The sequence below is a fragment of the Ursus americanus genome, chromosome 1, assembly GCF_024610735.1.
Source record: "Ursus americanus isolate L20-20 chromosome 1, mUrsAme1.1.p, whole genome shotgun sequence".
Lineage (NCBI taxonomy): Eukaryota > Metazoa > Chordata > Mammalia > Carnivora > Ursidae > Ursus > Ursus americanus.
Genome location: NC_142127.1, coordinates 80,397,071 through 80,417,370, shown reverse-complemented (window position 1 = coordinate 80,417,370; position 20,300 = coordinate 80,397,071). Strand labels below are relative to the sequence as shown.

At 49.5% G+C, this 20,300-nt stretch overlaps 1 long non-coding RNA gene across 1 annotated transcript in view; it reads right to left on the bottom strand.

The window, feature by feature from the left end:
* The window catches only part of LOC148110808 (uncharacterized), an 81,532-nt gene that overhangs the window by 36,179 nt on the left and 25,053 nt on the right, over positions 1 to 20,300 (bottom strand). The window contains exon 2 of the long non-coding RNA XR_015724839.1: positions 13,906 to 14,074. This is a non-coding gene — a long non-coding RNA (uncharacterized LOC148110808). The remainder of the gene's footprint in view (positions 1 to 13,905; positions 14,075 to 20,300) is intronic.

The following is a 20,300-nucleotide window of genomic DNA, read 5'->3' as shown; positions in this document are numbered from 1 at the left end:
GCGATCTAAGAGAAACGGGTTAATGTTTCACAGAACCAAACCAGACACTCGATACAGTCAGAGCAGGGATTCATCGGATTCGCAGCTCTGGTCAGCTTTCCCCCCGCTATAGTCAACCGCAGTGGCCGGGTAACTCCAGGACGTTTGGCGTTACCAGACAGAAGATATGCAAAGATGTATTCAGAAGGACGGAAAGAGACACTATTTTATTCCTCTCTCCCCACCCCCAGGAGATGATGATTTGAATCTCCCCTCATTGTTTCCCCTGTCCTGTCCTTTGATGATGGCTCAAGATGATGGCTTTCATCAGCGGGTCCCACATCAGAAACACAAAAACAGAAGCAAAATGTCAGGACCCCATCACAGACAACTGAATCCGAATCTCTCTGGATGGGGCCCAAGTGTTTATTTCTTAAAAGCTCCCTGGGTGATCCTCCTGTGTTCTGAAAGTTAAGAACCACTAGATGAAATGAAGCAAGTTGCCCTGAAATAAACATTTGCTTGGCGTCCTGGTGGTCGGCGCTGGGAAGGACAGCAAAGGGGTGTGGACAGACTGCACGGCCCAAGCTGCCCTCTAGCTAGCAGCTGCTGCCGCCCTTCTACCCAACAGACGCAGAGCAGTACTCTGGAGGTGCCGCTCAGAGGTTGCAGTCGTTTCCATAAAACCTCACCTTTACACCCCCTTTATTTTCTCCCAGGGTGCGGTCAGCTTCGATTTCTCCAGCACACACTATCGCCAGACAGCCTAGTGAATGGAAGTGGCCAGGTCATGGCCACAGGTGACTAAGCTGGCTACAAAGGGAGCCTTGTATTCTCCCTTCAATTTTTCCTTCCTCCTGGTTCTGCTGCCTTGTCCTCACACACATGCGTGTGAGAGTCGGCTCCCCAGTTCAGGCCCATCCAGTGAACACGACCCTCATCACTCTTGAGAGTGGTTTTTAAAATGGAAGAGCACCAGGTGCTTCTTGCCCAGAAAGATCTGGGAAATTCATGAAATCTGGAGCTGTGTCCAGATTTGCCTTGGTTCAGTAGAAGAACTAGACTTGAAAATGAACCAGAGTCATTCCAAATGCAGGCACCTATTGAACTGATGACGTTCAGTCTCAATTGCCAGTTACAGGTGAATAGAAGAAGCCAGTTCTTCCCTCTTTTCCCTTTCTTTTTTTTTTTTTTAATGTTTTTTTATTATATTATGTTAGTCACCATACAGTACATCCCTGGTTTCTGATGTAAAGCTCGATGCTTCATTATTTGCGTATAACACCCAGTGCACCATGCAACATGTGCCCTCCTCACTACCCATCACCGGTCCATCCCATTCCCCCACCCCCCTCCCCTCTGAAGCCCTCAGTTTGTTTCTCAGAGTCCATAGTCTCTCATGCTTCATTCCCCCTTCTGATTATCCCCCTCTTTTCCCTTTCTAAAGTCAATGACTTTGATGACAACTATTCCTCGTTCATGAGCTTTTCCAAAGGGTTCAGTCTTAAAAATCCTCATCTCCTCCATGCCCACAATGCTTATCACATGGAAGACAGCCACCGTAGCAATGACTCAATTCAAAATCACTCTAGGCAGCTAGTAGTGCTGTGGGGCAGGAATGCACCTAGAAATGAACTTGGGTCTACCGGGCCTTACCTGGGATTTGTTATAAAGCAGCACCACTCGAAACTACGTTCCTGATTGGGGGAAGAAATGTTTTCAATTTATTTTTTATTATTGTATTGGATTCTGATAGGGGTAGGGTATTATTCCTCCCCCAGGATAACAAAGGCCTCTGGTACAGAGAAGTAGGAAGCCCGAGGCAAAATGCACCCAGCAGAAAGAGAGTTCATGCTCTCCCATCAGCCTCTATTTGTTCACAGCTTGGCCAGAATCGTCCAGCAGGGAGAATAGAGGGTTCCCATAGCTGAACATACAGGAGTTCTGATTTACGGGCAGTGACTTCCAGTTTACCTGGACAACAGGGAAACTCGTAACCCCACCTTTATTTCCTGTTCCTTCACTGAGGGCTCCTGGTTTTATGCAAATTAGCTCAAGTTCACGAGTTCACGCCACATTTCGGATCCTGCCATACAATCTCAGACAGCTGCTGGTCTGGGGGAAATTCCAACAGCTTTTATGCTGATGCTCCCAGACAGACAGATAGGAGAATCACTTTCAGCGGCTTCCGTGTCCTCCCAGGACGGTCTGTTGTTCTGAAGCTGAAGAGCTGCTATTAGCACAGTAATTTTTTCAAATGAACATTGAGCTAAATTACCTCAAATGTATAAAGGAGCATCTCTCACTGTGTTATGGAAAATTGCCTCCCAAATTACAAGACTATACAAAGCACATATTAATTTGGGGCCCAAGGACATCCAAATTGCCTTAGCTTCTGTACTGTATTGTGATGACACGCTCTTAATGACGCCGGGTTCCACGGATACCACGAGGTGCACACTGTTGGGAAAATCAACCAGGAGCTTTGTCCGTGACGACCCCCGCATGCAGACCCAAGCCCAGGCAGAGGCATTTTGCGCTGAGATTCAAGACTTTTGCAGAGGAAATAAATTCCAATTGCATAGGCAGGGAAGTGAATTTGAATTCTAAACTGGGTCAACTTCCCTAGATGGCTTTCTCACCGATGCCCAGGAGCGAGGCAACAGAGGAAGCAGCCATCGGCAGCCCACTGTCCAGAGCAGATGCCCCATGACAGGTGTCTCGGGAGGTACTCCTGCACCTGCACGTTCAAGTCCACGCCAAGGGGAAAGGGGAAAAGCAGAGGCCAGCACTGTGGTGACCATGTGTCAGTGTGTGGTCCCACAGACCGTGAGCCCTGGAAACCAGCCCTGCCTGGACCCCCCAGCCGGTCCCCCTGGCATCCGAATAGGCAGCTCACGCGAAGCCCCCCACAGGATGCTTCCAATGAAGATTCTCAAAGATAAAAATAAACATTGTTTAAGATAAAAATTATTAGATTTGCCTTGTTTGTTCCACCTAGCCTTGTTTTTCATTTTTCACTTTTTTGAGGAAATACCACAAAGCAAATCCTAGACATAATGACATTTTATCCCCCCACATGCTTTAGTACACATCTAAAAAAGATGTGTATTTTGGGGGGGTGCCTGGGTGGCTAGGTCGGTTGAGTCTCTGACTCTTGGTTTTGGCTCGGGTCAAGATCTCAGCCCAGCATGGAGGGGGCTCTGAGCTCAGCAGGGAGTCTGTTTCAGATTCCCTCCCCCTGCCCCTCCCCCACTCGCAAATAAATCATAAATAAATAAATAAATAAATAAAGTATTTTTTTCTGCATAGTCACAATGCCATTACACACCTAACAAAATTAACAATGTTTCTTTCCTATCCAATACTCCGTTTCAAATCAAATTCATCTTATTATTCAAAAACATCTTTTGTTGTTTTGTTTATTCAAACAGTAAAGCTTTTGCAAAATAAAAATAAGACCATGAGGTGCCCCCACCCCAAGGCTTGATAAACTGTAAAAGGCTCTGGGGCTTCCTCAGCTTTCCTTCCACCTTTTTTTTTTTTAAGGTTTTATTGTTTTCTGTAAGTGATCTCTACACCCAACGTGGGGCTTGAACTCACCATCCCCCAGATCAAAAGTCACACAATCTACCGACTGAGCCAGCCAGGTGCCCCCCCCCAACTTCTTTAAGTCACGGGTGTCCCACCCTTCCTTCAGAGCTCAGGGCTGTCCATTTCAGGTCATCTTGGTGGCCTGCCAGAGTGTGACTGCCGGGCCCAAGCTGGGCCCGCAGGAGTGCGACCTTGCCGGGAGCCGAGCGTGCACCTGGACCGCAGCCACTCGAGGGGACTTCCGTTCACCCAGCTCCCTCGCAGCCGCCCTGAACTCCGCTCTTCCAAAGACCTGGGGGTTTTATTCCCTGGAGTCTATCAACTCGGCCACAATGGCTTCTGTCTTCAAATGAACCAGAGCTGCTTTCTCACACTAAGCCTTCCCCACACTATGTCCCCTCACAATCTGTCCCCTTTCGCTGTCCATTTGCCGTCCTGTCCCGACCGAGGCTCCCAGCAGACGCTGCAGCGTGAACACACGACAGCGACCCTGCCAGCGGCCACCACCCCTGGCCTCTGTGTCCGGAGGGCTGTGCCAAGGCAACGGCCCCAGCGTGGTGCAGAAGCTCACCAAGGGTCCTGAAACGCGGACCGACTGACGCGATGTGCTCAGGGAGGAGGCTCGGTTCCGACAGAAGCGAGTAGAGCGAGAACCCTTGACTCGCAGGGGTGGCAGAGGGTCCCATCTGTCGTTTCCCAGCGTGTGCTGAGACCCAGGGCATGGGCTCTGGAGCTGACCTGACACTCTGGTCCTCATGGGAAGGCTCCTCAAACCTCACCTGACCCCTCGATGCCCTCACCAAAGAGACAAGAATTCAAATCTCTTCATTCCGTTCTCCCTTGGATGAGCATGTCCCTCCAAAGCATTAGATATTCATGAAATAAAATTAAAAGGCATAAAACAGGGAGGGCTGTGCGACTGAGTCCTCCCAAGTAAAAGACTCAGTCCAGATATTTTCTAGAAAATGCCGCTGTTTGCAGAGCGGTTAGTTGGGCACGTGGCTTTTTTTTCCCATCAGATATAAATGGCTACTGGATACGATTGCTACTTAAAGCCCGCAGAAGCCGAAGATTACTATAATCAAAACTTGTCAACTTCCATTTCTCCTTAATAAAACTTCTGATCTCAGGCCACAAAACGACAGAGATAACGAAGGAAAGGATTCCCCTCCGCAGAATTAGCGCCGTGCTGGAGCTGGAGCAGCCGTGTCGGGCTGGGGTCGCAGGACCAGCAGCAGCAGCTGGGAAGCTGTTAGGATGGCACATTCTCGGGTTCCACCTGCACCGGGGGGGGGGGGGGGGCTAGGACCCAGGGATCTGTGTTGGAGCAACCTTCCACCCCAGGGGACTCTGAGGCAGGCTCAAGTCTGAGACCCAAGGGGACAGAGAGGAGGTCTGCCAATAATTCAGCCCTCCCTGCCTCCCCCTTCAGTCAGCAAACCTTTCGGGAGGCCTCCTGTGTGTCAAGCGCTGTGTCGGGTGCCAGGGATGCAAAGACCATAAAGACACAGCCTCGGCCCCCAGAGACCAGTGACGGGGACAGGAGAGCATGGAAGCAAATAGGGCCTGGGAACCAGCACCGTTGTTTGCAACCATCAGATAGATTCCGGGCCTCTCTGCTTTGATGCTGGGGGACCTTGAGTGCGATTCTGAACCTCTTAGGGAGGCTGAGAGGCCTCAGTTTCCCCAATGCCTTCTCCATGGAGATAAAAATCATCCTCCAGTTCTAGGGCTGTCGTGAGATTTAGGTGAAGTGGTGTGGATGAGGACGCTTGGCCCCGGGCCTGGCACACACAGGAGAGAGGACGAGAGGTCAGGAGCAGTGGTTTTCAGGGTGCAGAGCGAGAGCATGAGAGAGGGTGTGGGTCAACCCCACCTGGCCGAGAGGAGCTTCCGGGAGAGGGCACGTTTGACGTTGGTCTGGGAAGGTGAGTCATTCTGTGCAAAGGAAGGGTGTCGGCTGGAGCCAGGTGGCTGGGAGGTTCCTACAGGCTCTGGGTGACATTCTGGGGCCTCTCATGCCTTCTCCAGCAGGCCCCGGGAGTCGAGCAGCATCATTTGGTGACCACTGTGTTCCGGTCTACTATCCTGCCCGACTCCACTTCTGGGCCAGTTAAAGGTCAGTCGCCGTCCTGAGCTCCCGGACTTTGTGAGAGGCTAATGCACCACCAGCGAACGGCTCAGCCTTCTCCCTTTCCGGCTTTATCCCCTCGCTAAGAAATGTGGTGGAAACGGGGACATCACCACACACCAGCCTCAACACCTGCCTTCGACCAACCCATGGACAGCTTCCCTCAGAGCCTCTTCTCACGGGCCTCTCCAACTTTCCCATCTGTTAGTGGAAATGCTGGAACAGCGGACGGAGATGTGGGGGCCACTCAGATCCCTTCCCACCTAGTCGACCTGAGGGGGACTCACCACCATCCCCCCCCCCACCAGGACTCTGAAGTTGTCTGAGGCAAAGTCTACTTTTTCCACAAAACAATTCTTTTCTCCTTCATTTGTATTATTAATTTAGAAAGCCCAACACGAGCCCCAAGTACGGCGCCCTCTCTGCGGATCGGTCCCCCTCTCACCAGGAACCCGGGCCTCCCATCCTTCTCCTCCTCCTCCTCCTCTCCTTTTATCCCGGTGGCCCGCTGATTGGAAAAGAGCGCCCCCCCTTCCTCCCAGCCCCACAATTGTCACCACCAATTAGTGCATTGTTAGGACACACAATGGCGTTACTGTAGCCAGTGGAATGGGAGGGCTTTGTGCTTCTCCAGCCGGCCGTGGGGGCAGTCAAGTTTCATTTAGAGACTTAAAACACCACGCCAGAAGAAAAATGCTATCAGAAAAGCAAAAAGAATAAAGCAGGGGGTGGTGGGGGAGAGAAAGAAAAAAAGAGAGAAAAAGAGAGAGACAGAGAGAGAAAAAAAATAGGACAGAAGGAAAAGGTGAAGTTGAAGATGGAGGCAGAAGGAAAGAAGGGTGGGCAGCAAGTAAATGTTGAAACGAGTAGGGAAAAAAATCTGCTATTCAGGAGTTAGCCCGAACTCATGAAAAGACCCAAGTGGTTGCTACACACTGAAGTCCCCCCCAGAACACAAAAAGGGGCTGGGGCTTAACGGCAATTAGTGGCCTGATTGTGCTTGGAACGCTGTGCGTCTTTAGAGGATTTTTCCAACTTTCCTATTTTTTTCCCCAGTCCTCACAAATAAAGGGGGCGGGAGGAGAAAAGCAGGGGCTAGAGGAGGGAAGGGCCTGCAAGCCATGTCCCCCCCGGCCCCCCACCGCCCGAGCAGCCTGGGGTGGGGGCGGCTCAGCCTTTCTCTTTGACAGGTAAATTGGATTTTATTCTCTGAAGCTTGTAACTAATTACAGAGGGTATTTTTCTGTAAGAACGTGACATATGGGTACGTTTTAGAGTCACTGTTTTATTTGTTTCAAGTACCTTTCGAGCAGCCTAGCCCTTTTTGCAGCCCGGAAGATGCCCCCAGAGGCCCAGCTCTTCCATCCAGGGCCCAACGGCCATGGACTTTGTATGTTCAGAGTCTTTTCTGCTGGTAAAATTCACATTCCAGTTTAAACCCAGGACCAACCTGGGAAAGTAGCCCTCACTCCTGAGCCGGTATCCACTCCAAGCATTGGTCAGACAGTCCATGGGCTGGTCACCTCCCTGTGTTTTCCCTCCCATTCTTCCCCCTCACCGATTCCTAAAACCATCAGAAGTGTTCTGGGCTTGCGAGAGCTGAGGGACAAGGGAAGTTCTTTGAGACAAAGAAGCCCCCCTAAAGTTAGGCTGGTCTCCTGGATGCCCAAGTTCACTGGCGTTCATAATCATATTCTCTCCCCCACCAACCACCTCCCACTTAGCCCATACCACATTTTCCAGAAAGTGCAGAGACTCACCAAGGTGGACTCGCCAGGGAACTAGGATATTCATGTGTTGCTACTTTTTAACAGTTTTCTTGGAACAAGGAAGCCTGACAGAGTCAACTCATAACTCGTACCTCCTTCACTCTGCTACTCGTGTTTTTTATTTCCCTTCAAAGGCATTAAATAGGTCTCCCCTTTCCCTCTCTCTGGGTCAGACCAGACTCTTATCGATGTATTTTCCAAATAAGCTATTTTACACCTTCTCCCCATGCAAGCTTTCACCAAAGTCGCCCCTCCCCATCTTAGAAACAAAGCCCTCAGAATTTACCCAGAATGTCTAACCATTATGCCTCCTCTTTTTTGCTTTTCCATGTTTCAAGTTCAAGCAGAAAAAACAATTGGGGACTGTTCCCAGGCATTTACTTGGGGTGGGATAGTGGGGGGACGTCCAGGAACGTGAAGACCAGAGTTCTAATCCACATCTCTGATGACCGAGCGGCCCCGGGCAGGTGGCTCAAGGCCCGGGGCCAGCTCACTCTGTGTGTGTGTGTGTGTGTCTAGAGGGGCCGCTATGCTGGCCCTAGGGCACTGTGACGAGTGTGGCGAGGGTTAGAAGACAGATCCTGTCAAGAGGGCGAGTCCTGGCACACGGCCCGCGGGCACTGCACACACACTGGCTTCCTTCCCCGCCGTCTGCTAGTCAGGAGACCGGCCCGAGGGACCCTCCAAGTGGTTCTTTCTTCCTCCCTCCCTGCTGTGCTGCCGGGACTGTTCTGGGCTCTGGGTGGATGCCTTGACTCCCTTACCCCCACCCCCCATCCCAAAAAAAGGGCACGTCCTGATTCAGTCAGGAAAGGACAAGTGAAACTCTCTGATGGTGGCCCATGCCAGGTCACAAACACCCAGGTCGGGAAATGCAAGTCTCAGGGAGGCTTGAAACGAGGAAGACGGAGCCTGTCCAGTCAGTGTCCCATCACCAAGTCACCAAGCTCACCGCCTATGTATCTCTCGGGCGTCATCTCTTCCATGTCTTACTGTCACTTCTCCTGTCCCTAGCCCCTCTTTCCAGGCCCTTTCAGGCAAGGTATAAACTATGAACTCCCAGGCAACAGAAATGTGTCAGGATTGCCCAGGCTTGTTTGACTGACCTTGAATGACATGCTGTATTTAAGAAATACATGTTTATGGGGGCGCCTGGGTGGCATAGCGGTTAAGCGTCTGCCTTCGGCTCAGGGCGTGATCCCGGCAATCCGGGATCGAGCCCCACATCAGGCTCCTCTGCTATGAGCCTGCTTCTTCCTCTCCCACTCCCCCTGCTTGTGTTCCCTCTCTTGCTGGCTGTCTCTATCTCTGTCGAATAAATAAATAAAATCTTAAAAAAAAAAAAAAGAAATACATGTTTATGGAAAGTATCATTAAGTTTTCACTCCAGTGAACATACCTGGCTGGGCGTGCAGACTCACGGTGACTCTCCTCACTCTCCCCTCCCGCGGGGCCCTCAGGGCCACAGTGCCGCTCACCGCCCTCTGGGACCAGCGAGGCAGCCTCTGGTAAGCGGCGTGCCCTAGAGTGACACAGTCCAATAGCACTTTCTGCAATGACAGAAGTGTCCTGTGGCTGCGCGGTCCAGCACGGAAGCCACCAGCACTTGGAATGTCATAGCTAGTGCAACTAAGAATATGAATGTTTAATCTTACCTCATTTCAAATAGTATAAATTTCAATAGCCACTTGTGGCTGGAAGCTCCCACCTTGGACAGCACAGCCTTCCGTGATGTTACTGATCCTTGCCTTGGCCAAGGAGCAAGTCTGCTCCCAAACCGTGTTGCTTCAGAAGGATATCTGTGCCCATGACGAGCCTTTGAGCACCTCCTAAGGAGAAAGATTTCCAGGGAAAGCGGAAACAGTCTTTTCTGTCTCCCCTTAACTGAAACCACCAACTTCTCTCAACGCGCTTTCTGCTGACAACCACGATTTGGGGCTCCCAGGTGTAGATATATGTGGTCTTACCTCGAAATGAGAAAAAGAAGCCTCCCACACCTGGGTGTGGGGGGATACCTGGAGGAGTCCAGGGATTCTATCTATGATGGTTACCCAGGGCAATAAGACGAGTCCACATTCTTTTCCTCCAAAGTTGTCAAAGGATTCCTGTTAACAGGAGTTATGACTCTCCCCGGAGCCCGCAAGGCCAGGGCCACAGTCTGGCTGTGAACAGGCACAGGGTCATCTGGCTGCTGGCGCATTACTTTGAGTGAAGCGGGGAGCGGGGTGGGGGGGCAGGCTTCCATCTTCAGGAGCATTGTTTCTTTCAGTGAGGACTCTGTAACTGATACAGGTAACAGGAGATCACCCGGGGACAAGCTCAAAGATGAGAGCAGCTGGGATCGAGGTGGCCGGGAATCAGGACGGCGCAGGCGAATCGCACACAAGTGAGCCCCTCGGCGTCTTGGCATTTAAAATGGTCCACACGCTTGTGAGAAAAGCCAAAACCCCTCTAGGATTTGCATGATAATTCCAAATGATATTTTAAATTGCCATCCAAAGGATAGATTAATTGTTCACGCCTCCAAGTAAAATGGGGGTCCTCTTCTCACCTTTGCTGCCGCCACCCCCACCAGGTTCCCGAGGGGTGCTTCCTACTTAACAGGCCCTGGAGCAGGCAATTCTAGGAAATGAGCTACACTTAAGACTGGAAGTTAGGATGAGCACAAGGGGAAGGGTAGCGGGAACTCTGGGCGGGGTCCCCCCTTAACGTTCGGCTGATTGCATTTACAAACGGGTACATGGCACTCTTTCCAGAAACATAAAATTCAATATGAGAAGTTCTCCCTCATCTTTCTTCTCCTCTCTGAGAACAGTTATTCATACCACTTATTCTCCGCTAACCCTAAGGTCTCAGAGGCTCTGAAATGGTTGTGCACTAAACATACACTTTATTAGTCAATACCTGGGTCCAGGGCCGTATTTGAGAAGAGCCATATTCAAAAAACGTACCCAGGCCTCTGGCCCTGGAGACGTCACTGTGTGTCTGGTGTGACAAGAAACAAAGTCCAGAGAGCAATACAAGAACAAACATACACCTGCAGTAAGCTGCAAATTCCCTGCGTGGTCAGGGTTCAAAAGGCAGAGCTCTCTAAGGGCTGCAGTTGGGAGGCGGCGTCACCCCACAGATGCGCAGAGCCATTCCCGAGGGATGACCAGCTGGAGCAGTCACGCTGCGCCCCGGGGGGCCTCCAGCCCCCAGGACCCGGCAGCACCTCAGGGAAGCAGTCTCAGGAGAGGGAAGGGCTTGGCCAGCCTCTGAGGTTCATGGAAAAGTCACTCCAACCTGCAACCCCAGCCAGCTTCCTGCTCCCTTCATGCACATCCCTGGGCAAGGTCACGCACTCTGGGCCATGGTTCCTGGTAGGAACCCTGATCCAGTCTTGGGGTACCAGGGGCACAGATGAGAAGAAGATCCCAGCACCTGCCACCCCAGGGACAGGGATGAATGCCCAGCTCTACCATTTACCACACGCTGTGTGACCTCCAGCCAGCGACTTAGCCTTCCTGAGCCCCCACATGTGTCAAATGTGCACGCTCATGGTTCCCCTGCAGGATTATGTTGAAGATTAAATACCAGATGTACAGTGTTCGGCAAATGATTTGATACTTATTAAGCCTATACTAATCTTTCCTGGAGAAGAGGCAGGAGGACTGAGTGAAGAACTACAGTCCCTTTTCCACACTTTTCTAGGCTACGGGTTATTTGATCACTATCTTCGTTTTGACAAAGCCCACCACAGGACAGTTTCCCTGCAGTGCTTTTCAAATAACAGAAACTTGAATGATCTATGATTTTTTTATAGCAATTTGGCTTAATTTTTTTTTTTTTCCTGAAGTTGGTAGAACTGGTTAAACTTAAGGAGAGCGGTGCTAGGAGGTACCATGAAGGATTTAATTTAGCTTCTAGATTGGACAGACCTCGGTGAATCCTTAAAAAGAAACTAATGAGGGGCGCCTGGGTGGCACAGCGGTTAAACGCCTGCCTTCAGCTCAGGGCGTGATCCCGGCGTTATGGGATCGAGCCCCACATCAGGCTCCTCCGCTATGAGCCTGCTTCTTCCTCTCCCACACCCCCTGCTTGTGTTCCCTCTCTCGTTAGCTGTCTCTATCTCTGTCGAATAAATAAATAAAATCTTTAAAAAAAAAAAAAAAAAGAAAAAGAAACTAATGAAACCACGTGCTGTCCAAAAGTAATTCAGTCGTTCAGCAAACATTTACAGAGCACCTTCCGTGAGACAGGCCCTAGGCTGCGTCCAGATGGCCGCCTGGTGCTCTTATCTTTAGACTAATAAAAATTCTCATCAATAAATAGTTCTTAAATAATCAGAGATAAGGACAAGTGCTTGGATCTGGAATGATGTAGAAAGTTGTTTTTAAATGTGAATAATTTGCCAGGTGTATAACAGATAAAAGAATGAACATCCAGATTATATAAAGATTGTCTAAAATCCCATTAAAAATCATGCCAGGGGCAGTTTATAGAAAAGTGAAGTTAAATTGCCAGTAAACCCAGGAAAGAGACGAAGGAATAGGATGGGTACTTAGAAAGAACGAGTGAGCGTAGGAGTACATACGATCCAGCAAGTCCACACGCGGTACCGACCCCACAGAAATGACGGCGAGGACCGCAACAGAGCTTTGCTCACCCACGTTCACAGCAGCATCATTCACAGTAGTCAAAAGGTGGGAACGAATGATAGAAGAGGGAAAAACAAAATGTGGCATATACATGAGGGGCTGTGGGCCTTTAAAGGAAGGAAATTCTGACACACGCTGCCACAGGGATGGTCCTTGAAGACGTGACACTACGCGCAATGAACCGATACAAGGAGGCAGACACCGTGTGATCCCGCTTACAGGAGACCCTGGAGCGGTCAGATTCGGGGAGACAAAGTGGAACCGTGTTGCCAGGGCAGGGGAGTGGCGGGGGGGGATTTTGTGAGTATGGAATCCAGGGAGGGAAAATGAAAGAGTTCTGGAGATGGGGGGGTGGCGATCGAATATGAATGTGCTTGATGTCACTGAGCTGGACACCTAAAAATGGTTAAAATGGCCACTTTTATGTTATGGATATTTAACCACAATAAAAAAAAAAGGTATTTTCAACTTGGATTCAAAAATCACTATCATTCTAGGAGCGCCTGGCCAGCTCAGTCAGTGGACCTCGAGGTTGTAGGTTCGAGCCCGGTGTTGGCTGTAGAGATTACTTAAAAAAATAAAATATTTAGGGGTGCCTGGGTGTTTCAGTCAGTTAAGCATCCAACTCTTAATTTTGGCTCAGGTCATACTTTCCAGGTGGTGAGATTGAGGCCTGAGTAGGGCTCCACACTCTGCATGGAGCCTGCTTAAGATTCTCTCCGCCCCTCCTCACTTGCTCTCTTTCTCTCTCAAAAAAAAAAAACAAAAACAAAAAACAAAAAAAACAGAACAGAACAAAACAAACAAACAAAAAAACCCACCATCATCCTTTTTTTTTTTTTTTTTTGAATTATGCCTTAAAAATACCCTTCTTTCTCCTCCCATCACTGAACTTCTTCAGTGTGCCTTTACTATTAAAAATGCCTGGGCGGCTCCGTCAGCGAAGTTCTACCTTCAGCTCTGGTCATGATCCCAGGGGCCTGGGATCCAGCCCCATGTTGGGCTCCCTGCTCAGTGGGAAGTCTGCTTCTCCCTCTCCCTCCCCCTGCTTGTGCTCTCTCTCTTTCTCATTCACTCTCTCTCAAATAAATAAAATCTTAAAAAAAAAAAATGCAGGGCACCTGGGTGGCTCAGTTGGTTAAGTGTCTGACTCTTGATTTCAGCTCAGGTCATGATCTCGGGATTGTGAGATCGAACGCTGCATAGGGCTCCGTACTGGTCATGGAGCCTGATTAAGGTTCTCTCTCTCCCTCTCTGCTCTCCCCACCACTCGTGCTGTCTGTCTTCTCTCTATATAAATAAATATAAATATACAAATAAATAAATATTTTTAAATGCAAATATGTTTTTAAAAAGAATGAGGTAGGCAAAGAAAAGTCTACAATAAATCATGACATGAAAAAGGCCGCTATACACAATACCTTTCCATTTATGTTAAGAAAAAGAAATATATCGTATGTGCACAAGCCAGGGAAAGGTCTCCAAGGAAACACCCTACACTGGTCACCGAACTTGCTCCTGAGGAGAATGGGGGTGGGAAGTAAATGGGAACTTGTGATTTACTTTTATTGTGGAATAATTTTAAAATAGGTTCATAACTCCCCAATATCAGGGGAGGAAGGCCGGGGTCTCCTGCCCTGGGGGCTCGGCAAAGTGGGCCCAGGACTGCCGCCATGTCTGACTGGAACGACATGCTACAAAGTGTAGAACAGACTAACACACACCCAGGACAGAAGGAGACCTTCCAGATTGCGAATATTATGAACAGTTGTCTGTAAAAACAAAAACATACCTGTGAAGTCATGAGTTTCAGTTTCCGGTGTGGGAAATGGGGTCACTGCCGTTCAGCTTGGGAGAGAACAGCTCAGCCTTGAGCCAGAAATGCAGGAGTTGAAAGATACCACAGGTTATTGGTGTGAGGTAGGAAAACTATTTTACCTCTTCCACATCTGTTTCCTCATCTGTAAAATGGGTACAAGAATAGAGATCGGGGTGGTTGTGAGGATTATAAAGCACCTGGCATATACCAAACACCCAGTAAATACCATGAATATAAAATAACAAAGTGAAGTACTCATTTTTTTAAAAGGGTGCCTGGAGTTTGGCCTTTCAAAAACCAAAGCCGAAGCCATTTCCCTCCCTTGTGCAGAACCTGACATCCAGAAAGCATTCAGTAAATAGGACCCAGGGCCTTGCCCTCTGGATCCGTGGTGCTCAAAGGTCAGTGAACTTCCACACGGTCTGAGGAGCTTGCTAGAAATACAGATGCCCAGAGTCCGTCCCCAGAAACTGATTCGGTTGGCTTAGAGTGTGGCCCCTGGAACCTGCATTCCACCTCCACAGCCCTATAGAGCGCACTTCAGAAATCCTGTTCTAGGAGGAATAGTTGAAAAAGATGAGGCAGAGTTCAAATGTCCTCCCTGCCCCCAAAATGTTCTTTTCTCCCTCCTCCCCCCCCCACCCGCCCCCCCGTTCTGCTTCTGCCTCCCTGTCTGCAAGAAAATGGCGGCTCCTCTTCTTCCTTCTTCAGAGTTTTGGGAAGTGCAGTTTCTAGAAAAAAATGTGCTTGCTATTTCTTGACAAAGCCTCAACAGGGCTGTTTTTTAAAAAGAAGAGAGGGGAGGGAAGGGAAGTGGGGAAGGAAGGAAAAAAAAAAAAAAGGAAAGGCCAGCTTCCTGGAGGTGGGGTGGGTGGGAGTACCAGGAAGCCACGGATTTGAAGGCGTTTGGCATTTAAACCTAAAAGACTAAAAATCCTCAAATATCCCATCTAATGGACAGACAGACCTTTTCCATCCTCTGGGACAAAATCCAAAGAGTTTTCCAGTTGGAGAAATAGCGGAAATGAGAGACAGAGAAAAAAAAATGGGCTGGAGGAAAGGAGGGGTGGAGAGCGGGGGACGGGTCAGGACTTGGGGAAAACCAGCCAGGGCGGGACAGAACAACGTAACTTGGATGTAAGTTCAGTTTTTCAGTACCTTTTACACAGAAAATAAATAAATAGAACTAAAAACTCACCTAATGCTTTTTTTGGGGGGGGGGGTGAGGATTTTCCTGCCGTTCTGCAAACACCAACTAATGAATTCATCTGCCCAGGACAGCCCCTCCAGAGGGAGGTAAACAGTTAGAGGCTCTTAGGCCCTATCTGCTAAGTAAACCAGAGCTACAATGGGCTCGAAGTTAAGCAGCTCGTGTGGTGAGAGGCTGCATATCGTTAATTAATTGCATCACGTCTGTAGCTGATAATCAGGTCTGGAGGGTGGCTGTTTTCAAGTCACACAGCTTTCGGTGGAAGTTGAAAATTAAAATAGTTGCTCCTCTGAGCGACTGGAGATTTCAGGATCAAACCTTATTAACACAAGGGCTTCAAATGAAGGGGCGGGGTGGGTGAGAGAAACCCGAGGAACCGGGGTTGGCAGGAGGGGGACCAGCACGAACAGCTGCTTAAAGTCAGGAGCCCATGCAGACATTCACCTGGATTTTTAATTCAAAAGACAAAGACACGTGTACCAATGCGATGCGGTGAAGGCATCGGAGAGAATCCATCTGTCTTGTGCAGCCAGGACCCCTCCCGTCAGACCTACACTGCCTTTGTCTGGTGTGTCTATTAATTCTTTAGACGTTTTGTTAGAGAAAATTTCACCCATACCTGCGACTCCCCACCCCATCCGTGTGTCACCCAGCCTCAAGGATCCATCATCAACTCAAGGTGAATCTTGTTTCATCTAAACCAGCCGTTGTGACTGGAGCTGGCCTCAGAGTCAGCCACGCTGGGGGCTGGTTAACACTGAATGTCCAGGTCAGCCGGTCTGGAGTGGGGCCTGAGAACTGGCATTTTCCCAGGTGCTGCTGGCGCTGTGGGCCAGGAACCACGTTTTGAGAAGGACTAGCCTGTAAGCGCACTCACTTTTTAAATGATTATTAAAGCCCATCTCCCCTAGCATGCCATTTCCTCTGAAATACTCAGTGCTCTAAAAAATGATACCATATCACACCTAAAAAATCAGGATAATTCATGGATATCATCAAATACCTAGTAAGGGCTCCAATTTCCAAATGCCTCATACAGGTCATCATTTTTTTAGTTTATTTTAATCAGAATCCACACAGGGCACATACTGCGATCGTAGCATATTGTATCTTTAAGTCTTTTCATCTTTAACCACTGATCCTCCTTCAACTCATTTAGTTCCTTGCAATCAACGTGTTGTGAATGTTCATTATTTTTTAAGATGTAGAGCAGCGCAGCGGGGAGCTCCCCGGGGTCCAACTGCATGCTTGTGACCTTGCTGAGTCAGTCTCCCTCTCTTAGCACAGGGACGCTGGTCAATGTTTAACAAACAGCTAGGAGGGAGGAGGGGCCGTGGGGGAAATACAAGCCCCAATTTGTACATTTGCCAGTTTCTGGGGTGTCAACACCGCCACCATGGCCGATTTCAAGGGATCAACATGCCGTCAGGAAAGGGAGGGCCCAGGGCACCCGGGTGGCTCAGTCGTTAAGCGTCTGCCTTCAGCTCAGGGCGTGATCCTGGCGTTCCGGCATCGAGCCCCACGTCAGGCTCTTCCGCTGGGAGCCTGCTTCTTCCTCTCCCACTCCCCCTGCTTGTGTTCCCTCTCTCGCTGGCTGTGTCTCTCTCTCTGTCAAATAAAAATTAAAAAAAAAAAAGAACTTAAAAAAAAAAGGAAACGGAGGGCCTGGACACATGTGGGGTAGCACACTGCGGCACGGAAAGTCCACCATACGGACACGACCGACGTGAAGAACCCCGAAGCACAGACACCCATGAAACATAAGAAATTAATTAGGAAGTGACGACTTTCGAGTACTTATTACCTTTGTTTTAAATATAATTTATGTAATTATAGGTTTATTTAATTTTTAATAATAGCCATGTTTAACCACTCGCTTGCCCAATTCCTGAGAGTGGACCCAGCAGCGCTGGCTCGCGCACACAGCTGTCCCTCCGTCTCTCCGCCAGGAAGGGGGGCACAACAGCACTAAGGCTCAGCGGCGAGGACCAGGGAAGACCACGCGGCCCCTGGCTCCCGGCCCGTGAGGACTCAGTGCGCAGGCGCGGTCCAGGGGCCCTCGTGGGGAGTTACTTGCTCCTGTGCCTGGGGCGGTGTCAGATCCAGGGCAAGTTCCGAGTTTTCAGAGTTACAGGGGGAAGAAGCAGCCAGAAGGGTGTGAGCTCCAGAGGTGGCCCTTGGGCCTGGCTTGATCACCACACAAATTCCAAGGGCCCAGAAGAAATGCAGGTTAGGAACTGACTCAGGCCCGAGCTCCACCCCTCCACTTCACGGGGCCACTTAATCTGTTTGCTAAAACCAAGACCCTTCTTTGGAGGTAGATCGGGTTACTGGCAAGGTGATTATTGTTTCTAATGGTCTGCAAACAAGTTCTCAACTGTTAACCCCTCCAGCCTCCGGGGGGACCCGGGGACAAGCAGAGGCAAACTCAGGCACACGTTGCTCAAGGGGGTTGAGGGATGCTAGAAGAACAAGGCTGCATTCGGGAAGGGTCCCGTCCCAGCCAACACGTTGGAGCTCAAGTCCAGGCTGAGTACGAGGCACCCGGCCTTAGTTTCCGCATAGCCTGTGACTCCCGCCTGACTCCCTCCCGTCCCAGGAGGCCCTGAGTAACCCGGCGCTGGGGAATTCCTAGGCCCGCCAGCATTGTGCACAGCATAAGTCAATAAAAGAGGCAAGAGCAAGTGGCACGCTGCGTTCTCTGGCCCCTGCTTCTCAGCAGGGTGAGCTCAGGCAAGTTATTTAAGTTCTCTGAGCCTCGGTTTCCTTGTGTATTCCTCCAGGTAACGATGATTTCCACCTGTGCCGCTGGGGGGGGATTATAGATAAGGTGTGTAGGGCACTTAGCCAAATACCTGGCACATAAGTACACAAGAAATACTAGCTGCTCATTATCATTATTTCAATGCATGTTGATGCTATCACCGTTAATCAAACGCAAATCTATTTAATTAATAGCTTTTCCTTTCCATGTGTTTTCTCATATTAAAAGTGTCATAGGGAACGTCTTTGGGGCATTTAGACCTTAAGAAGGGGTCTCACTCTTGGGAAAGTGCTCGTCTAGACTATGAGAGAGTAGCATGTTCTCCACGCACCTCAGGGGGGCTCAAGCCCACGAAGATGACAGTGTCCTGCATAGTTGAAATGGCAAAGAGGAGGGGCACCTGGGTGGCACAGTTGGTTAAGCGTCAGACTCTTGACCTCAGCCCAGCTCATGACCTCAGGGTCGTGGGGTTAGGCTCTGTGGTGGGCTCCACACTCAGTGCAGATCTCTGCTAAAGTTTCTCTCGCCCTCTCCGTCTGCTCCTCCCCCTGCTGGCTCTCTCTCTCTCTCTCTCTCTCAAATATATAAATAAATCTTAAAAAAAGAAATGGCAAAAGGGCAGCAGAGCTTAAAGAGCATCACCTGAGACAGTGAGGCAAGGATGAGGCTGGGGGAGCCTGGGGCCAGCGGTGGGAGGATGTGGCTCCCTTAAGAGAAAAACCATTTTTTTTAAGATTATTTATTTAGTTAGTTATTTGAGCGCATGGGAACGAGCATGAGGAGGGGGAGGGGCAAACTCCTACAGAGCAGGGAGCCCCACATGGGATGGATCCCAGGACTCCAGGATCAGGACCCGAGCCAAAGGCAGATGTTTAACCGACTGAGCCACCCAGGCACCCCAAGAGAAAAACCGTTTTGAAAAATACAATGTCACCAAGGCAATCTTTTACCCCTTCATGGTATCCACCCACAAACTCTTTCTAAGCATGCTAACATGGAGAAACAATGAATCTTTAACATGAAAACAGGAAATTGTTGGCACTCAGAAATGGCCTGTTCCAGTCTTTTCGCTGGAAGGCCTGCCTCCAGCTGGACGCCTTGTCATGGAGTGCATTACTGCACTGTGGGCAGGGGGAGCCCGGTTCTGTGGGAGGATATGCCCAGAAAGAGCCTCTGAAAGGTTACATGAAGTAATGAATAGCAGTTAGCTCGGAAGTGTGAGATTTGGATGTCGGAAACGGTCTTGCTTACTTCATTCCTTCTTTATAAAAATTTTGCAACAATCCTGTATTACCTACCTCTTTTCCTATTTTTAAAATTTAGATGTAACTTACAATTCTGAAGGGCACAGATCTTAAGTATACCGATTGATCAGTTCTAGCAAATGTACGTACCCACATAATCCGCACCCCTGCCAAGACATGGAACATTTTCATCATCCCAAATAGTTCCTTCATGCCCATTCCCAGTTAGTCTCCTCCCCTGACCCCCTCTGTTTCCCTATCTTTCCAGCCCCTGCAAGCAAACATGGATCTGAGTTCCAGTGCAGCCTGTTCTAGAACTTCACAGAAGCAGAGTCATATACTGGGTACTTGTGTCTTGCTCCTTTCACTCAACATAACATCTGTGAGACTCGTCTGTGTCATCACAGTCATCGGCAATTTGCTCCTTGTTATTGATGAGCAATATTCCAAGGCATGGACCTACCCAGGTTTGTGTTATCATCTGTCGATAGACACCTGCTTTCAGTATGTTTTTTTTTTTTTAGGTTTTGTTTATTTATTTGACAGAGAGAAAGAGCACAAGCAGGGGGAGTGGCAGGCATAGGGAGAAGAAGCAGATTCCCCGCAGAGCAGGGAGCCCAGCACAGGGCTCGATCCCAGGACCCCGGAATCATGATCTGAGTCAAAGGCAGATGCCTAACCAACTGAGCCACCCAGGTGCCCACTTTCAGTTTTTTATTATTAGGAATAAAGGCACAGAAAAATTCGCGTCCAAGCTTTTTTGAGGGCACGTGTGTTCTCTCCCATAGGCAAATATCTGGGAGCAGAGTGGCTGGATTATAGTTGACCGTGTTACACATTCTTACTCAGGACCCCATGATCAAGATGAACTGGAGGCAGAAAGGTGGGGGGCGGGGGTTGGCTGGAACAGGGAGGATGTGGCATTCTAGAGCAGAAGATGCCGTGGACTGTGATTTGGAAGCCTCAGCCTCAAACCAGCTCTCTGTCTTTGGGCAAATCACTCCCTCCGGGACCCAGTTTCCTCCTCTAGAAAAGAGCAGCAATCACGCTAAAGAGATGGAAGGTGGAAACGGATGGTTTCAGGGGGACCCACCAAGAATGTAGGTGGGTCACTCTCAGACCCCTTGCCCTGACTTAGAGGTGGGAAAGC